The following is a 14,423-nucleotide window of genomic DNA, read 5'->3' as shown; positions in this document are numbered from 1 at the left end:
ATGTAAATTTTAAAATAAAAAAAAGTACACCTAAAAGTTCTACTGTATTTGTTGCATCCCAAATAGGCCTCTTCCCACCACAAATCACTGATTACTTTCACAGATATAATAAATTACAAAGCATATCATTATTGTTATATATGTTATGATATCAAATCCATTATAAAACATATTACATATGTCAAAGTACCTTCCAATCAATGCCCGCTATCCCTCAACCATTCCATTTTAAAATATACTTCCTAGATGTAATTAGAAGACACCACAACTGCATTTTGTACTTGAAAACCTATAGAAACAAGTGAAAATCACTGGACAAAGTATAAATAAGAACTTTCACTGATCATCCTTTTTCTCAGTTCAAAATGACTAAGAATGAACCTGTTTTTATAAGTTTTGTTAACAGAGTTTGAGGGAGCACCATTTTCAAAAATGAACAATTTACATAGAAATGAAAAACTTGTAAGAAATGTTTTATGCACCCTTACTCATTTGGAAGCCTTGATCAGACTTACATCAGAATAAAAACTCTTTTACAAGAAAAAACCCATGTCCTTGGGAATTGCTCCTTAATTCTAATGTATTGTAACCACTGAAACAATTTAAAAATAGAACTAGTTTATGAAATTAGGAAGACATACAACTACCAATTTATTATTATAAATATTAACCTACTAGACTACTGTTCCAGGAAAAACAACCAGAAACTTCATTCACAGTAATGTTTCTGTTGACAGCTCCAGTCATTTGTTGGAGTTAAAATTTTCTACATCTATTAGCTAATAAAGATTGTCAATGGATAATAATTTTACATTTGAATTTCATAATCTCAATTTATAGCAGAGATCTGAAGCTAGGTCAGTATTCTCAAAGACTAGGAAGTGTAATCAAAGCATCAGTTCTCACTGAAATTCACAAATGGCTATTTTTCACAACAGAATTATCAAGGGAAACTTGTAATTCTTTTTTTTGGGGGGGGGTGTCTTTCTTGTAAGCACATACATATACAAAATAATCATCAAATTTTGGTTAGATACTGTTACTGGTATTAAGGCAAAGTTTATAGTTACCGTGTGAAATACAACCATTTCATAGCTTCAGTAAGCCCTGTGCCTATCTATGAACTCTCAATCTATAAAACATTAACATGGGATAGTAAAGATGAATGTCATTTAGCTGAAGTTATCTCTCATCCTATAGACTTCCAGGATTGTAAAGTTCTTCTGGATGGGTAAGTTAATAGATCTCTCATCCTTCTACAGCTGGAAGAGACTAGATGAGTTTCTGCTGGAAATTTAAGACATATAAGTCATAAAATTAAAATATTTATTATTTCATTTAGAAGCAGTAAAGATTTCATCTTAAACCAACTATTTTAATTACCAGTGGAACACTAAGTATGTCCATAATTAAAAAGCATGCTAATATAGATTTTTTCCTTGTTAAGGGAATCTCAGCTAAATATTACCTTTAAGCTGCATTATAAATCTATACATGCATGTACACAGACATCCATACCTCAGAAATGGAAAACTGTCCAAACTATTCCACATTATTTCATTCAGTCATTCAACAAATATTTATTAAGCACCTATTATATGCCACTTGGGACTACTCAAAATCATTACTTTTAAAATATGATTTGAAATAGAACATAGAAAGTATTTTTTGATCAAATGGAAAGGTTTTTCTGCCACTAAAAATTATCTAAGTATAATCTGCATTCATTGTATTGTTTATTTCATTACATTATGTTTACTGCAGTACTAACTTTAACATTTTATATCTTGGTCTTTTAGAGAGACTTTTTTAAAAAAATTGAATTATAGCTGATTTACAATATTGTGTTGGTTTCAGGTATACAGCAAAGTGATTCAGTTATATCTATATATATTTTTTTTCCAGATTATTATCCATTTTTGTAGAGAAACTTTTAGGGCCAGTGTAACTAAACTTAATTTGGATAGACCTAATTTGAGTTTTCCGAATAGGCCACACTTCTTCATATGGGTCCTAGTACACATATGCAAATACATAATTCTTCTGAGTTAAAGTTGACACCTTACTTCAGAATGTCCCATGTACTCAAGATACCAAGCTTGTAAATTGCCTCCCCTCATCACCATCCCTACTCATTCAGGATTACCCCCAAGTTACACCACAGTCTTCTCTTTTTCTCTTAACAGTTAGGCCTATTCTGTACTACTATTGCTTTGTTTGCTTCTTAAAATTCAATTCTTGACAGGCCCTCTCTTTCTCGTAATGAAAACTGTGTGCCCCTAAACCCCTTTCCTTTTTGGGGTACCTTGGAAAAACTACTCAGTTCCATTTTTGTAAACCAAAGAAAGAGTTCAGTCCCTATCTGGTAACTATTTATTAGGTACCTACTTATATGCCAGACACTGGGCTAGATCTCAGAAATGGCTGATAAGCATAAAAGCAATGGCTAGAAATATTCCTGTAGCAAGGAAAAGAAAAATCACTGATTTTAATATAAGATTAGATCTCATAAACAGTGCAATTAATCTTGGAAGCTCATAAAAGTACCTAGAAATGCTGTTTTATAAACATACTGCTTTTCTTCAAGTATTAATATTTAGGAAAAATAATGTCTTATTCAACCTGTAATTGTTTTTATATTTAGTTTCATCACTGTAATTGATTTTCTAATATTTTTCAGGGTGGCGATGGTTTTTCTATTGTGTAAGTGAAATATAAACTTAGGCTATAATAAACACCAAGCAATCATTATTTGTTAAATTGTTTCCCAGAGAAGATGGTTCCCAAATTCCCAACAACCCACTCACAAATAAGCTTCTAAGGTACAAAACACTTGGAAATTGGGGATGGCTTATTTTTTATGTCTATATTTACAATCCTATAGGCTTAAGAAATGGTGCCACTACTAAGATAATATCAATGAATTACTAGTTTAAAATAAAAAATTATTCGGAAGATTGTGAAGCTATGTGCAAATCTTCCATCAGTCTAAGGACTGAGTGTGGGAAATTCTGTAAAGAAGTAAAATTTGGTTTGTGATATAATCTCTATTGTATTCACTTTTGACTTCAAGTATAAGATACTAGTCCTGAAAAGGTTTTCACAGACAAGCTGAGTTTCTTTTTATACACTGGTCAATAAGTTAAAAAAACTCCACAAAACAAAACCTGTTCTACAGGCTTCTGCACACATACAGGAAATATTAGAGAAAGTACAGTCATTTTACATTATATCTAGAGTACAAACCCTTTTAATAGGTTCATTGACACCCTGCTTAAGTTTTCATTTCTGCTAAGTTGTTCTGCCTTAAAGGACTCACTTGAATCAATAACTAAGGACATCTTTTTTGAGGCTGGCAAACTAGAAACATTGCTTAGAATGATGCATCTTTAAGCAATGACTCACTTTTGCAGCTAACAATATCTACTTCCTTCTTACACAGAAGAATGATTACATGCCTTCCATCAATGCCTTTAAAAAAGCATATAAAATTAGCATACAATCTCCCATGTTAAGATTGTACAAATGAAGTTTTTATTGGAATGTGAACATATATTTTAAGAGTTTTTTCTTTTTTCTCTTCTCTATTGCTTACATACATATATGCATCTGGTTAAAATAGTTCTTCAGCAGAACAACAATATTATATAAGAGTTTGGTGCCAGCTATAAGAACAAAATAACTGCCTTATTCCTTAATTTGAAATGTGCATTCATTTTGTATCAAATGGTAAATTTGATATGTAAATTGTATAATTTTTATTTTCACTCCAGAACTTTGAAAAAAATCATGTGTCACTTATTGGATCTAACAGAAGCATTCAACATTCAAATTACATATCCCTTTATTTAATGGCATCATTAACATTTCTAATTGAATTATGAGGGAATGCTGTAATTTATAATATTGATAATATCAAACATCACAATGATTATTTTAAATTTACTGAAAATAGACGGAACGAGGTAACTTTTGAATTTTTATTCAGTTGAAAGAGAAACATGAAAAATGGTATCCTGCCACTGTTTTATTTTTGGAAACTCTTTGTAAATAAAAACCCATTTCCAAAATAAGATATTCCATGGACACGGAATAGTTGGTAACGATTCAAGTGCCTCAGGCAACAGAGAAGTATTGTTTTGTAGTTGTTTTTTAAAACCTCTCCTAGTAACAGCAGTTTATCATGCACAAAGAAACAAGGTAACAGCACAGTTTAAAATGAAAATATAAGCAATAACTGTAAAACCTCAACTAAGCTAAAGGTTATCATATTAACTCCATCTCTGTGAACCGTTATAGGTAACCTGGTTGATACTCACCAAATGTTACAGAAAAGCCCAGGCTCGCCTAAGCAACGAAAAGTAGACACGTGGTGAGGTGCTGAAGACAGCTCTCTCTGGGGCTCAAAGCACTTTAGATGAAGTAGCCTTTATCTTCCATTTAATAGAGGGTGCCTTCTATTACCAAAGCGTGGCAGAGAAGAGTTTCCACAACCCTGTCTTGACTTTCTGTCTGCCTCTTTGAAGAGTAAGTTACCACCGGAAAAAGTTAGCAGAAAATGATCACTGAACACTCACACAAGGCAGCTGTAAATTTCCACTCTCCTTGCTTGCTCTCAGATTCCAAGCCTTGCTTGTCTCTTAATCTGTCACAGGCAGTTCTGTTTCTGGTCAAACCAGCTTGCTTATGCGTTCTCCTCTCCTCCTCTAATGCACTCTTTTAGATACATACCACACAGTCACAGCTCCCTCTTTTTCTTCCTCCTTCCCAATCATGCAATGTCACAAGAATGTGTGTAAAGCAATTAAGTTGAGGCAAATTTAATTCTTGGCCAAAGGAAAAAAAAAAAGAGTCTAGGGATAAACAAAAATTTTTTTCTCATCACATTTTTTCCTTTTAAGTCCTATACTTGTTCATGCATGGTTTTGTCAACAAATTAAACTGGCCTGACCATCTTGTTTAAAAATTTAAACAAAGGCATGTTGATAGTGATAATAACAGATTCATTTGCTAATATGTTAGTTCCCCAGGGAAGATGCTATTCCCAATCATAATAAGAAAGTGTAGCAAGTAAATACACAAGTATTATTAATTGAATCTTGAGATTTTAAAAAGCAAGGGAGGCGGGGGCGGTGGGGGGGGTGGTTGGCATTGGCACAATGGATAATGCCTCTGACTATGGATCAGAAGATTATTCTAAAAAGCAAGGGAGATGTTAGAATGAGTATTCATAATTTAATTTCAGTGTAATTTTGTGAAAACTTAAGTTTTTAAAAAATACGGTATATTTTGAAACTTAGAATCAATTTAGTTATAAAAAGGAAATTATAAAGAACATAGAGAAATATTAACACCAAAACTATTAAATGGAGCAGCTTACACCATTTATGTGCAAACCAAATGTAACTATTTGGTGTAGAATGTCTCCCCCTCCCTCCCCACCCCATCACACACAAGCACTATTTGTCAGGATATGTAATACCTCTTCAATGAGAATTTTAAAAGCTAAAGTTTTCAAAAAACATTTTTTCATTAATATACATGTATAATTATAGAGTAAAATTTCTTAAAATTATGGATCTTTCCGCAAGGTTTGAGGATGAGGAATTAGGTAGAAGGCTGAGTGGGATGGCTAGTAACAGGCTTAGATGGCCTTTATTAGATTCTTTGGAGTTAAAAGGTAAGCTTGGAATACATGCTAGCTCTGTGAGGATGCTAGTCAGAGCCTGCTTTGGGGTTTTCTTTTTTTAACTAATTAATTAATTAATTAACTTATTTTTGGTGTCGGGTCTTTGTTGCTGTGCGCGGGCTTTCTCTAGTTGCGGCGAGCGGGGGCTACTCTTCGCTGCAGTGCGTGGGCTTCTCATTGCCGTAGCTTCTCCTGCTGCGGAGCACCAGCTCTAGGCGCGCGGCTTCAGTAGTTGTGGCACGCGGGCTCAGCAGTTGTGGCTCAGTGGGCTCTAGAGCGCAGGCTCAGTAGTTGTGGTGCAAGGGCTTAGTTGCTCCGCGGCACGTGGGATCTTCCCGGACCAAAGATTGAACCCGTGTCCTCTGCATCAGCAGGTGGATTCTTAACCACTGAGCCACCAGGGAAATCCTCTGTTCCAGTTCTTTAGCGCCAAAGACTTTTAGGTTCTCTGTCTCCCACTATGTTTCCAATCAAAAGTCTTGTGCTCTTCTAACAGATCTCCCAATTACAGAGCTGACAGAAATAGTTGTTAGACCTATTATTACTTTAATCTTACTCTCTGCAGAACTAAAATATCTCTAAGAATATGAGCTTAAATAAATTGAAAGGTAATTATTTGTACTTGGTTGTTTATCCTTACGAAAAATAAGCGAATAAATCTTGGCTTTATTTCTTAATCTATATATCATATATATTAAATATATATTTCTTAACTTATATATACTTATTTTAAAATATATATTTCTTTATCTGGCTCATTTAAAGTACAGTTTAAAAATTTATATATGTTACAAGGAAATTTTAACACCTAAAAATTAGGCATCAAGAAGACTAGGGCTTCCCTGGTGGTGCAGTGGTTGAGAATCCGCCTGCCAATGCAGGGGACACGGGTTCGATCCTTGATCCGGGAAGATCCCACATGCCGCGGAGCAACTAAGCCCGTGTGCCACAACTACTGAGCCTGTGCTCTAGAGTCCGTGAGTCACAACTACTGAGCCTGCGTGCTGCAACTACTGAAGCCCATGCACCTAGAGCCCATGCTCCGCAACAAGAGAAGCCACCACAGTAAGAAGCCTGCATACCACAATGAAGAGCAGCCCCTGCTCACCGCAAGTAGAGAAAGCCCGTGTGCAGCAACGAAGACCCAACACAGCCAAAAATAAATAAATAAATAAATAAATAAATAAATAAAAGAAGACTAGAGATTAGTCTGCTGTTTGTTACTTCAAATTAGTAGTTCTGTAAATCTGGAATCTTATTTCCTATTTTTAAAGAAATAATAAATGGAAATTATCCCCAAACCCTAAAGGGTATTAAGAGCCTACTATCTTTTTAAGATTATACTCAAAGAGTTGTGGTATAACTGAAGAAGTTCAGAATTTGTAAGGGTAGCACTTAGAATAACTATAAGGCTGATTTTTTAAAAGTCACTTTAAAGTTAGACTTTATATCAATCTGTGATGGAGTCTAAGGCACAAAATAAAGACAAGGCATTTAACACATAATTAAGCAGATTGTCTGCATATGAATGTATGTTTATATTTGATTCCTACTAAATACCATTTTTTAAGATGCATACAAAGAAATCACAAAAAGTGACCTTATATTAGGCCACAAAGACATCAGTAAATTTTCAAAGGAGAAATAGTGCAAACTTCATTCTGTGAATACAACACAATAAAACTAGAAGTTATTTTTAAATTTTTCAGAAGATAAACAAACTGTTCTTTAAAAATACCCTATTAATACCTGAAAATTTAAAAAGAACATTCTTTCAAAAATTATTTGGACAGAGAACTAAAAGTACAATTATAGGGACTTCTGTTTCAGACTACGATGGAGTAACAGGGACTAGATTTACTCTTCTATCTTATATAATTAAAACACTGGACAGAATTAATAAAACGATGGTTTTCAGACACTGGACACCAGGCAGCTCAGCCCAGTAATCCCTAAGAGAAAGGAAACAAACAAAGGTAAACTTCACAATTGCCCCAGTCTGCAGAGCAGGAAGGGGAACCCAAACAGAGCATGGTAGTCTCCCTGAGTTCAAAAGACAGAGTTGATCATTCAAGAAGGCCAATGTGGCTAAAATTCACAGGGCAAAATACCAGAGAGGGAGAGCTGCAAAGAGAGCCCCAGAGATCTGCAAAAAGTTCCCCTCAAATCTTCACTGAGAACTGATCAGTGCACGTCCATGAGAAAACTCTCCAAGGCCAAGGAAAGAACCACTGGAAAGAAGCAGGCTGAAGAATTCCCACTACACACACAGGCTGAGAATAAACAGGTCATGTCCCAACAGTCAGAGTAAAGAAACCTCATAATAAATGGGAGACTGGGTTGAGTACTCAGAAAAATATTGCCTCAGTAGCAGGACCAAATTAGTCTTAAAGGTTGTTCTGGTTCCCCCCCTAACAGAGCTTACAAGTGAGCTTGAAAGGATCAAACTGTTTCCAAATAACTTAAGTGTATCCTAGAGTAGAATTAAAAATTTTTAGAAATCCAGCACACAACAACATAGAATCCACACGTTTAGCATCTAGTCAAAAATGACCAGGTATGCAAAAGGCAGGAAAACACATGCATAATAAGGAGAAAAACTTAATCAATAGAAAATAACTCAGAAATGACACAAGTAACAGCATTAGTACAAAAAGACATTAAAACAGCTATTACAAATATACTCCATACGTTTAAGAAAGTATAAAAAAGCATAAGTATGTTAAGGAGAGCCCTGGAATATATTAAAAAGACCCAAATCAAATTTCTAAATATTAAAATATTAATATTAATAGGGGAATAAAGCGAAGAAGGAATATGTCAGCCAATATGACAATGCATCATCAAGCTGGCCACCTGTTAAATCTATCAGACTGAACCTCTTAGAAGCTATATGAACTGCATTTCAGGATCACCCCTAGGGTTCAGGGGTGGGAGGGTGGGAAAGGAAGAGGAAGAATTTATCTACTGGTTCTCATCTTGGATTGATCAAAGTCTTTCCCCAAAGGGCACTAACTCCCCTACACTTGAGTTTAACTACTCTATTCTTCCCGGTTGCACATGTGTGGGTCTGGGCACTGAGTGGACCCCAGAGCAGTGGCCACATGGAAGCCCTGCGGCAGGTAGCAAAGGGCTTGCAGAATGACAGGAGATGAAGCTATTAGGTTATGCCTGCATGAGGGTTTGCATAGAGGTGAAATGAGACAACTGAGTCCTAGAGGATCTGCAATGGTATATAAGAGGTATCTAAAACAATTGCTCAAACTTCCACAAATTAGGCCAGTGGGAGTCCTTTCAAGATAATTCCTACATCCTTCTGATACAATTTCAATAATCTTTGAACTTTCATTGCTTTCTCATTCAACACAATGGTGCAGGCTCACCTTGTATTTATTTTCTCCCAGATCTGGGCTATTTCTCCAGGGAGAAGTTTTCCCAATGTGAGGAACAGTGCACTTACCCTTGCTCAAAAGTGTTTACTTACTGCATTCAGCTCCAAGATCTCTGTTGGTTTTATGCTTTTTAATCAAATTTGAGGTAGCTCCTTATGGTCTAGCATTCTATGGCTCAATTATAAATTTACTTCCCCACCCACCCAGGATATCTAATAAACAAGGCAAAAGGAACACAGGGTACCAGGAATAAATACTCCCACATGAAAAAGGGTAAGTGAAGAAACATTCATCTATAATATGTATGATACTTTGCTGGACAGGAAGAGCAAGGTTCCCTGCCTGGGATGAGCTCCTTAGCTACCAAACTGGCTGCCCCTGGTTCTAATCTCTCTAACCCCTGGGAGAATCCTCCCTATCAATTGTCCTCCAACGTCACATTTGAGAGGGTCATTGTGGATGGTTCATGACTGACAGCTCTCCTGCTGAAGCCAGTCTACCTGTTTGGGGGCCAGATTTAGGGGTCTGGGAGTTGCCAAGGGATGAAAGAACTTTATTTCTCAGGCTTGAATTTCTTTGACAATACAACTGTCTTGGATTATCATTTGGCTTTTAATCACTTTGCCTTTTGTCTTCTACTCATCAAAGCCAGAAACTGTTGAATCTGTTGTGATTTTTGTCTCTAACCAGCTTCCTTGGTCTGCCCATTACTCAAGTCCCCAGGTTAAAATGCTTCCTTCTTGGTCTCTTCTTCCAAAAAAATGGGGGAACCTCCCCTTACACCCAGGCCGCATCCCATTAGATTGCTCTGTATTCCGGGGTTGACTGCCCCACAAGGCAGAAGTAGAAAAAGATGCTTGGGTTTTCGGGCTTCTCCTAGATTCTAATCATATCTTTCTCACACTTTGTGCCTCCCTACTTTTGCTCAAACTAATTTAGCTCATGGCTGTGATCACACTGGAGAGACAAATACGCAGGCATAATGTTTAGGAAGTTCTTAAGCTCTCAGGTCCTGTATATGCCTTTTTAGTTATCCTTTTCCATATGAGCTCATTATCTCTTACTCAAATTCCTTTGACTCAAATTCTACCCAGGTGGAGCTCTGCAAAATCACATATTGCTCCACTTGAATGATTATGATTCATTTCATTAACCTGTGACTTTGCTTATTTACAATACCATTATCATGAGGAGGGTGGCTTAAAATCTGGCAATTGGAAGTGATGTCTGGAACGTCTTAAATAAGACATTCTCCCCCTGCCCCCCGCCTTTTTTTCCTACTTTACTCATATCATTGGGTCATTCAGCATTTTTTATTGCAAGAAGGCAGAAATTTTATAGCCTCCTTTCACCCTTACCTTGCGTGCATTTTCTTAAAGACCTCTTAGCCTAGTACACTCATTTATTACTTAAATAAATTCCTATTCATCAGTTCTATCCATCACTCCACTTCCCATGGTCCACTTCGATATTTAACTCCCTATAGAAAGGGGTAAGCCTCTATTTCCCCCACATTCTTCTCTCCTGATCAATAACACTGTAGTTACCTACATAGATAATAAAGTTTTTGTGTTTGCTTTAATTATACTTCTAAGGTTGGTGAGGGTAAAATAAAACAAGAACTCTAGTACTTTAACACAGAGTGTAAATTAACATAACTTTTTCCTGTAGGGATATTAACAATAAGTTGCAAAAGGCTTAAAATATTCATATTCCTTTTTATTTAGTAATTCAATGTCTACAAATTTATTCTAAGAATAATAAGTATGCAAGGAAGAATATATAGGGATATTTATTACACTACTTATAGCAAAAAACCCCAAAACTAAAGTCCAAAGTATGTGATTGATTATAATCATTGGGTTCCATGTGGCATGGGTATTGGCCAACCAAAGCAGATGTCCAAACAACCAGCATAGTTGCAGGCCATTCAGCATGCCTACTGAATATTGAGCAGGGTTCATTCATTAATACAGAATATCATGGTCAAGTTGTTTAAGAACATTTAAAGAAATGGGGATATATTTATTGCATAATATCAAGTTTTAAAAATCCAAGATGCTAAACTTAGTAAAGAATACGAGCCCCCAAGTTTTGTTCTATTTTTTACATAAATATTTCCTTCTATTTGGACATGGAAACAATACCAAATGTTAACATTAGTTGGAACACCAGTGATTACATTCATATATTCTTGTTTTCCAAATGTTCTAAAATGAACATATACAGTCAGTTTTGCTACAAAATGAGGTAAGTGTTCCTAAAAATCTCCATGCTATGCAATATCATGCAATAAGAACCACAGGAATTGTGGGGAAAACAGGGTTGGAGCTCAATACTCAAAAATTTCATCAGAGACATATTTTTTCTCTTAAAGTAGGAACCTAATAAAAATAGTAGCACACTTTTACACGTTAAGCAGTTTAAAAAAATGCATAAATACCACAATAAATATGGTACTTTTCCTTGAAAAAGACCTGACATTTTGCTTGTGGCGGTGGATGTTAGGAGACTTATAGCTTGTGAATTATTTCAAAATAGTGGAAATAGGATTATCTGAAATCAGCTGGAGAGTTGTAACACCAAACGTGGATGAATGTGACTCATACAACATGTGGTACACAGAGATAGCTGGTACATGCTTGAGGTGTGTGCATGTCTATGTTTTGTGCATTTCTCCATGGCTTATGTTTTGTGCACTTCTCCATGGCTTGGTTCAGCTAGGTGTTTTTCTGCATTCGTAAAACTGTACAAAAGCAAATGAGAAATCTGCATTATGCTCAAATGTTTCCTAATATATCAATCATATTGGAACAAATTTGTGTTTTCAAAACAAGTGTTAAAGCAGAAATGACTATTACTTTCACCACTGTAAAATATATGTATATGTATATGTTGAATATGTTAACAAGTACTGTGAACCTATTGTTATAATTTTGCTAATTTGGGTAACTACAGATTTTTTTTTTTTTTAAGTGGTATTCACCTCTTACTCTCGCTGTTTTGTTTTTTTTTTAAACATCTTTATTGGAGTATAATTGCTTTACAGTGTTGTGTTAGTTTCTGCTGTATAACAAAGTGAATCAGCTATATGCATACGTATATCCCCATATCCTCTCCCTCTTGTGTCTCCCTCCCACCCTCCCTATCCCACCCCTCTAGGTAGTCGCAAAGCACCAAGCTGATCTCCCTGTGCCATGCAGCTGCTTTCCACTAGCTAGCTATTTTACATCTGGTAGTGTATATATGTCAATGTTACACTCTTACTTCATCCCAGCTTACCCTTCCCCTCCCCATGTCCTCAAGTCTATTCTCTGTCTGGTCTTTTATTCCTGTCCTGCACCTAGGTTCATGAGAACCTTTTTTTTTTTTTTTAGATTCCATATATATGTGTTAGCATACTGTATTTGTTTTTCTCTTTCTGACTTACTTCACTCTGTATGACAGACTCTAGGTCTATCCACCTCACTACAAATAACTCAATTTTGTTTCTTTTTATGGCTGAGTAATATTCCATTGTATATATGTGCCACATCTTCTTTAGCCATTCATCTGTCGACGGACACTTAGGTTGCTTCCATTCACTGTTTTTTTTCTCCTCACTTCTCATCTATGCTTTTGTTTCTCTATTTTTCTCTTTTCCTAAAGATTACAGTATAGGTACAAAATACCACAGCTACAACTTCAGGTAGCCCAGGAATAACATTTGACTTTTCTTCAATAGTCTTATGCCAAAAAGGGAGCCCCAAAGGAAAGAATTTATTTATTATCTTAGGAGTTTGTCATGCTATCCATGTACCATAGATATCTCTAGTTCTTCTCATAACTCCCATTTCAGACAGAATTAACATCATGGCCCTGGAACTTGCTTAAAGATATTCAAATTGATTTCATAAAAGCAGAATATAGAAGAAATGCCAGAGGACAAATGTTTTAGAGGTGTCCAAGTTGCACTGAAATAGGGGTTAATTGACAGAATGAAAACACATTTCCAATTGTCCATTAATTGCTAATCCTTGGCCAAATTTGGAAATCTTTAAAAGTTCTTAACTTCAGCAAGATAACAAAGCTTCTTCATTAGTCTGTTTTCTCTCTTATACTAACTCTGCTTCCATCTCCTCCTTCTGCTTTTTTTAGGAAGGAGGAAGCTTGAATTACAAAATTTAGGTGACATCTCTGCCCATTGGCTGTATTTCCAAAATGTCAGAGCAATCTCTCAAAGCTGAGACCATCAATCTTTTTTTCACTTTCTAGCACTACTGTGGCCCCCTACTGGTACTGCACTGCAATGGCAGCTGCAATATTTGGCCCTGAGCAGTAACATCTACTATGCCAGTCCAAGGAATGACTGCCTTGTTTCCCTAATGCCAAGATAAAATATATCTCTACGTATAACTATTTAGTAATAAATAAATATAGATATATAGTCTCTGAAGGCCTTTATGTGATAAACTATTCTGAACACTCTTCTCATATCAAGTGCCTAGTCCATAGCATCTTTGAAATTAGGCAGACCCAGATTTGAATGAAAACAGATTGTATGTAAGTAACATATCTTTAAATTGGAGATAACAGTATACACTCCAGGACTAGTTGTGAGCATCAAGTGAAATAATATACATACATGCCTGACTTAGTTAACTGTTAAATGTTAGACACTGCTCCACTCATAAAAAACAAACAAACAAACAAACAAAAAAAAACTCTAGCATATATTAAAAGTACATCATCCAACTTGCAGTTGCTCTGTCACTACTCCTGAATGGGGCAGATCCACTGGAGGAGTCACAAGCAGTTTGTAGTCAACCTCATTTACGAAACACTTAGTAGATGCAAAGTGCTATAGTAGGTGCTCCAGAGATACTCATAACCCACACACCAACAAGTCATTAACTATGTATTTAAGGACTTTTAAATTTGTCTTATATACCAGCTAGACCAAAAGAATTCTGTTAAAAGAATTTTGGGTGCAGCTTTTTTTTTTTTTTGGTCACACCACGAGGCCTGCGGGATCTTAGTTCCCCAAGCTGGGACTGAACCCGGGCGCTCGGCAGTGAAATCACAGAGTCCTGACCACTGGACCACCAGGGAATTCCCTGAATGCAGCATTTTTAAAAAGCATAGGATAGGAGTACAGAAACCCTGGAGTTTAGTCTAATTTACTCTAAGCAAAAGACAGAGTTGGGGTGGGGGCAAGGGAAACAGGACCCTTAACCATTTGATCTAAGTAAGAAAATTACAAGACGTCTCAAAGGTTCCATAAGCGGTGCAGGGATTCCAGAATATTTGTGAATTTGAGATTAATAGCAAACTATCAAGGAGATGCTCTATAACAATGCTTT

At 35.9% G+C, this 14,423-nt stretch overlaps 1 protein-coding gene across 4 annotated transcripts in view; it reads right to left on the bottom strand.

Annotated features, from left to right (window-relative positions):
• The window catches only part of CAB39L (calcium binding protein 39 like), a 95,007-nt gene that overhangs the window by 55,914 nt on the left and 24,670 nt on the right, over positions 1–14,423 (bottom strand). Inside the window, exon 1 of one of the 4 annotated variants that reach the window (XM_036831361.1) lies at positions 4,320–4,525. The exons of the other annotated variants lie outside the window; for them this stretch is intronic. The gene's annotated coding sequence lies outside the window, so the exon portion shown is untranslated. Of the gene's footprint in view, positions 1–4,319; positions 4,526–14,423 lie in introns of those variants that run through there. 4 annotated transcript variants of the gene reach the window in all.

Source organism: Balaenoptera musculus, chromosome 18 (genome assembly GCF_009873245.2).
Source record: "Balaenoptera musculus isolate JJ_BM4_2016_0621 chromosome 18, mBalMus1.pri.v3, whole genome shotgun sequence".
NCBI classification, from domain to species: domain Eukaryota; kingdom Metazoa; phylum Chordata; class Mammalia; order Artiodactyla; family Balaenopteridae; genus Balaenoptera; species Balaenoptera musculus.
Note: the sequence above shows the minus strand (reverse complement) of the source record. Positions and strands in the feature narration are given on the sequence as shown.